This window comes from Prenolepis imparis, unplaced genomic scaffold, assembly GCF_030444845.1.
Source record: "Prenolepis imparis isolate NDT839.2.m4 unplaced genomic scaffold, iyPreImpa1.0 SCAF_75, whole genome shotgun sequence".
In the NCBI taxonomy this organism is placed as follows: Eukaryota; Metazoa; Arthropoda; class Insecta; order Hymenoptera; family Formicidae; genus Prenolepis; species Prenolepis imparis.
Window position 1 is genome coordinate 98,283 of NW_028141233.1, and position 6,670 is coordinate 104,952.

The window sequence follows — 6,670 nt, forward strand, 5'->3', positions numbered from 1 at the left end:
TGGGGACTAAATTCGTGTGCAGGTAGAGCGGGCAAAACTGAGTCGAAAAGTCCTCTACCATTTTGCAATTTTCGCTATAATTAACGAGTTATTAATTGGGCATTAAAATATTTTATTACTTTTTAAGTGTACCAGTTTTTTTTGGCCGCGTGTATATATGCAATTAACATACGTATTTTAACGTTATCTTTAATTTAATAACATAATAATAATTCTGTAAACAGTGAACAGCGCACGGGACAATATGCGCTAACGCCCTGTATGATTTACAATTAGTATTGTTCCTGAGCTCGAGTGTCTTATTTCTCCGCAAGCAATCTAGATGCTATAAAATAAAAAAAGTGAAGATAGCAGCAAGCAAAAATCGGTTGAAATGTGCAACTCGGCCGCAGGCCTGAATTATATAATACTAGAACAACACAAGCGCGCGCTGCGCGCGCGCCATTCTTTGGCTTTATATTAAGAAGGATATTTAAAAAAATATATATATATGTAGTTTATTTAATTTTGATTAATATTTTTTAAAAATTTTTGACAGAAATCAGTTGATAACTGTCAAAAATATTAATCAAGTTTAAAGTATTATAACATTTTATCTAAAATATATTATTATGTTAATTTTTATATCATATTATTATTTTAAAATTTAATTAACAAATTTTCGCTTTATTAATATGATTTAACAGAAATCAGCTAAATAAAGCGTTAATTTGCTAATTAAATTTTAAAATAAAAATATATTATAAGAATTAAAATAATAATATTGTAATAATATGTTATAATATTTTTTAAACTTCATTAATATTTTTGACAGTTATCAGCTAATTTCTGTCAAATAATATTAAATGCAGATAAGGTATTATAATTTTTTTTTTATACATAATTATTATTTCAAAATTTAATTATCAAATTTTCGTTTTATTAATATTTTTTGACAGAAATCAGCAAATATAACTGTCAAAAATATTAATTAAGTTTGAAGTATTGTAACATATTATTTAAACATATTGCTATTTTAAAACATTACTATTTTAATTTTTATTTTAGGTGTACAACTTTGCTTCCGCCGTTTTTTTTTCCGAAATTCGAGGCTTTATTGTAAAAAACTGGTTATACATTTATGATTCAAAGTATTGTCCATCGCTGGCCACTACTTTCTCCCATCTTTCGGGCAGCGTACGAATCCCGCGTTGAAAAAACTGGTCATCTTTTGAAGCGATCCACGAATCGATCCAATTTCTTACTTCTTCATAAGACCGGAAGTGCTGGTCAACCAGGCCGTGTGCCATTGATCGAAACAAGTGATAGTCAGAGGGAGCAACGTCTGGAGAATACGGCGGATGGGGCAGGACTTCCCATTTCAACGTTTCTAAGTATGTCTTGACCACTTTCGCAACATGGGGTCGAGCATTGTCATGCTGCAAAATCACTTTATCGTGTCTCTCGTTGTATTGCGGCCGTTTGTCTTTTAATGCTCGGCTCAAACGCATTAATTGCGTTCGATAACGATCGCCTGTGATTGTTTCAGTCGGTTTTAACAGCTCATAATACACTACGCCGAGCTGGTCCCACCAAATACAGAGCATGACCTTGGAGCCGTGAATATTCGGTTTGGCCGTCGACGTGGAAGCATGGCCGGGATATCCCCATGATTTTCTACGCTTGGGATTTTCGTAATGAACCCATTTTTCGTCCCCAGTCACAATGCGATGCAGAAATCCCTTCCATCTTTGCCTTTCAAGCAACTGTTCACAAGCAAACAAACGCCGTTCAACATCTCTCGGTTTCAACTCGGCACCCAATTTCCTTGCTTCTGAATCATTCCCATGTCTTTGAGGCGTTTTGAAATTGCTTGTTGAGTCACTCCCAATGATCGTGCCAATTCTTCTTGACTTTGACTCGAGTCTTCATTAAGTAATGCCTCCAATTCTGCATCTTCGAAAACCTTCTCTCTTCCACCGCTATGCCGGTCTTCGACGTGAAAATCACCGTTCTTGAAGCGTTGAAACCACTCACGACACGTTCTTTCACTAATAGCGGCCTCACCATTCACTATAAGTATTTGAGAGCATTCGATGAGCCTCAGCCGCAGATTTCTTCATATTGAAGCAGAAAATTAAAACCTCCCGCAAATGACGAGAATTTGGCGTAACTGACATTTTCAATCGAGAATAACTTTATGATGCAGACACAAATCGACTAATGTTTCTATGGGGTTATGTTGACAGATGCCCAAGTTTATTGCATGACGTCTATGATCTATTTCAGGCATGTCAAACTCGTTTTGCATTACGGGCCACATAATCTATTTTGTATTAAGCTGAGGGCCGCATGTTTTCAATGTTCCTAGAATAAATAAAATACGAGTTTTTAAATTATTATATTTAGTATATTCAATGTATATTATACATACACAGTTGAAAACATTGTTTCCTTGTTAAAAAAAATCCCCGTTAAAATTTTTGTGTTAAATATTTAACACATTCATGTGTTAATTTAACATATTGCTGTTATGTTAATTAAACTCAATTGTTAAATTATCAGAACAACTGAAAAAAATGTAAAAATAACATAATCTGCATCTATTTTAAATTTTACACAATAAATATGTTCCGTATTCATTGTGACAAAATTTATCTGTTAAAATTTACAGGAAAAAAATGTTGATTTTATTCTATAGAATAAGTGGGGGTGATAAGTACAGATCTTTATTCGTTACTTCTCGACGTGATCTCGACGTGTCTGGACGTGTCTCGTTTGCTTCCTTTTCTTTATTCGTTACTTCTCGACGTGATCTCGACGTGTCTCGATGTGTCTCGTTTGCTTCCTTTTGTCAAGTATGTATAATTATTATGAATTACTATTATATTATTTTTTAATAAAGTAGCGCTTGTAGCGCCAACTACATAGATTGGCAACGCTTCGTAGCTGTTTTTATATCTATCTGTGCTATGCTTCTTCGAGCAACTTATTACGCGTCTTCATAATATAACCTATCTACGCCGGACATTATGCTCTTCGCGTGAGTGTATCGCTTAAAGTCAAAGAATAGGAATGAGAGATTCTTTCCTTAATTCCTTATATGGTAACGTAGTAAGTTTGAAATCTTTGTATACTAATATTAAAAAGAGAAAAGGGCTTGTAGACTTATGCCTTTCATAACGACATTATTATTGTTATGTATCGTTGTGCAGCTATTAGAAAATTCTGCGCAACGATACATAACCATTACAAGCAATCATAAAAGTTGCAGGATAATCATAAGCTGCGTTCGGGAACCACACTTTTAGCACACTGAATGTCGTTCTATTTTTGTTACTTATTAAAAGATAAACAAAGATAGACACTTAGTGTGCTAAGAGCGTGGTTTCCGAACGTAACGCTAATGGTATAGCTTATATTCATGTCATTTATCAATTTATATGATGCATATATGATAGCCAATTTCCAAATTTAATCAGATTTTTTTTAGAGATAGATAGCATTTATCTATGATCATAAAATATTAATAACAGAAAGACTTTAATTTGATTTTCAATGTAATTTGAGTTTAAATTTAATTACAATCTTCAAAGCATTTTTAATACATTCTTGCAATTTAGCAGAATTTATTTTATTTTATTTTATTTTATTTATATTTATTGTTAGTACTTTTCATAGTGATTTTGCAAACATTGAAATTTATTTGTAATTTATAGGTTTTTGTCTGTGGAATTAATAATATGGCATTTAATATGGATATTCAAGAAAATAAAACATATCTATTTTGTGTGTTACAATACGCTGATGAAAAAGTATGGATTAAATTGGAAGAGTCATGTTTGTATGAAGATTTTGTTCGAAAAGGTTCGTTCTTTCAGTTATTTTTTCTTATTCTTGTATTAAATAATAGCACTATTACTAAAATGCTTTACTATAAAATTATTTACTATAATTTTATTTATATTACAGCTGAAACAATATTTCCTTCATTAAATAATGTAAATTTTAATTTTACTGATGCGTATGATGCCAGACTTGATCCTGATTTTTTAACAGAATTCGTTCGATCAAGTGCACGAGGAGTTGTATTAAAGATCAAACATACAAAGAATTTTCTTGATATTTGTAAGAGAATTTTTAACATTTTATTTTTAATTTTTTGAAATAATATTTATTCTAATTCGTTTTTTTCACATTATTTTTATATAAAATAACAATTTTTATAGCTGATTCTCTATCATCAACATCGAGGATATCAAATCCATTACTTTCTCGCACATCAACACCTACCTTATTAAACATTACAAATAAAAATGAAGAATGTGACGAACAATGTTCAGATGTAACCGATATATCGAACATTAAAGAACAGACTACATCAAATTTTGAAGAATATGCATCTTGTTCAAAAAAATCTAAAGTAATGCATATTAAGGACGACATAATATCAAAAGAGGTTTGTTTGAAATAATTATTTTTATGAGCCCACATATTATTTTTATTTGTTTACTGCTTTTTATTGTTAACATGTTCAAACTTTTTAAAATATCATATAGGATCAGTCTCAAAGTTTATCCATTGTTTCAATAGATGATTTTTTTTGTTAATATGCTTAGTTGCAACTCTCTTTGCGCATATATATAAAATTTACGTTTCAACACATTTAAGAAAAAAGTTTAAAAATTTTTTGTATTTATCGCAATTGATAGAAATTTAAAAGCTAAAAAAATAACATCTTTAGCATATTGCTTTATTATTATTGCGTTATCATATAAGGATGAAAATATAGTATAAGCCAGAAAAGAGACACATATTTTTCCTGACTTGCACTACATTCTTATTTAAATAATCTATTCTTGTTACTAACATTTCTATCTTATTAATATCCTTTTCCTATTTTTTTGTCCTTTTAGAGCTTATACAAATTAATTAAAAATTCTTCATGTGGAGAAGAAATTCTCCAAAGTTATGAGATAAATAAATATTTGCCTGATAAATATAGGAAATTATTAGTAAAACTAGTGGTTCATCATTTATTACAATATAAAGAAAAAGTTGGTAGATAAATCTTGTCTTCTGAAAAATGCAAATATGCTGAAACAATTATTGAAGTTTTTAAAAAATCCAGAAGGGAATTTGGGTTATGTGAGTGTATCCCGTAGTAAACAGCAAAATATCATGTTATAAATATTTATTTAGTTGACACACACAGACACACGCCAATATTTTAATATTCTACTAATTTTACTAAACTGTTTATTAATAATAAATTTATTTTTATTAGGAACACTTTTATGACCCAAAAACTGGAAAGGGATATATCGCTTCGCGATTAGCTAATGTACAAAGGAAAGAAAATAAAGTTATTCCACCGGATGAATGCAAAAAAAAAACCCGATACTAGCGTAGCTATTGAACCTGTGGATGAAACAGATACTATTAAAGATGCAATTAATTTTATGAAATATGCGACTATTGAGCAAAAAGATAACATAATTGAAAAAGTAAAGGAAACTTTTAAAGCAAGGAGGTACTTATATTTAAATGAACATTTTTTTGAAGTATTTCCAAGATTTTTGGATATTCCCGAATTGGTGAGTTTTCAATCTTTTATAATTAATTTTTTAAATAATTTCTAACTTTTAATAATATCAATATATGTATGTAGCTATATAATCAAAAGTAATTTAAAACATTTTTTCTAGATCGATATTGAATTTGAATTATTATTTCCTCATATTCAAAAAGATATTTTGAATACATCATATCCAAACTACGTCAATCATATTTTAAATGTTTACAATACCGAAAAACAAGATAAAAATTTACTTGGTAAAATTATTAATTAAAATTACTAGTTGAAATTATTAAATATATTAGTGTGTAAATTTCTAATATTTTTCATTTTATTCATTAGATTGGGATCGTGTTACGAATTCATATATTGCTCTAACGCAATTAGTACCTTCGACTGCTAGAGGAAAAAAGTCTGCGGCGAGAGAAAAAGCAAAAAATATAATTAAAAAATTAATTATCTATATACAGGTACATATATGTACATCTTGATTCCTTGAATTATATATTTTAAATCAACTAAAATAGATTCATTGCACTAATATTATTTGATCTATTTTTCTTAGAGTGGAACACCGCTGCATACTGATGAAAATAAAACTCAACCAAAATTAATCACAGTTGGGCCAAACAAACTCGCAATTCGTCAATATTTTTTGAAAATTGATAAAAACTTAATTTTATTAGACACAACAGACATCATTAAAGCTATTGATTATCTTTTGAAAGCTCACTATGTTTTTCATACTGAATATGACGGAGATTTGCAGAATTTTTGGATATTAATACAACATTATTTTTACAAAATATCTAGTAAATGTACTAATAAAATTATTGAAACTTTGACAAAAATTGAAAGTGCAAAAAAGGAATCAATGCAAGAAGGTTAGTTGAATCACATATTTCTTTTTTTAAAGACTGAACAAACAAATCTTCAGTTGTATTATTTTTATGAGAAAAGAATTTTAAGTTTTTTTATTTTATAATTTTGAAATAAATTAAAATATAATTGTATGAAGCAAACGAATACGCAGTTAAATAATTTTGTGATATTAATTTTAAGTTTCTATAAAATTCAACATTTTAAAACTATAATATTATTTTAGTTAATTAG

At 29.0% G+C, this 6,670-nt stretch overlaps 1 pseudogene; it reads left to right on the forward strand.

Moving 5' to 3' along the window:
• The first annotated feature begins 2,740 nt into the window (after positions 1–2,740).
• Positions 2,741–6,446, forward strand: LOC145947400 (uncharacterized; annotated as a pseudogene).
• Positions 6,447–6,670: the final 224 nt, after the last annotated feature.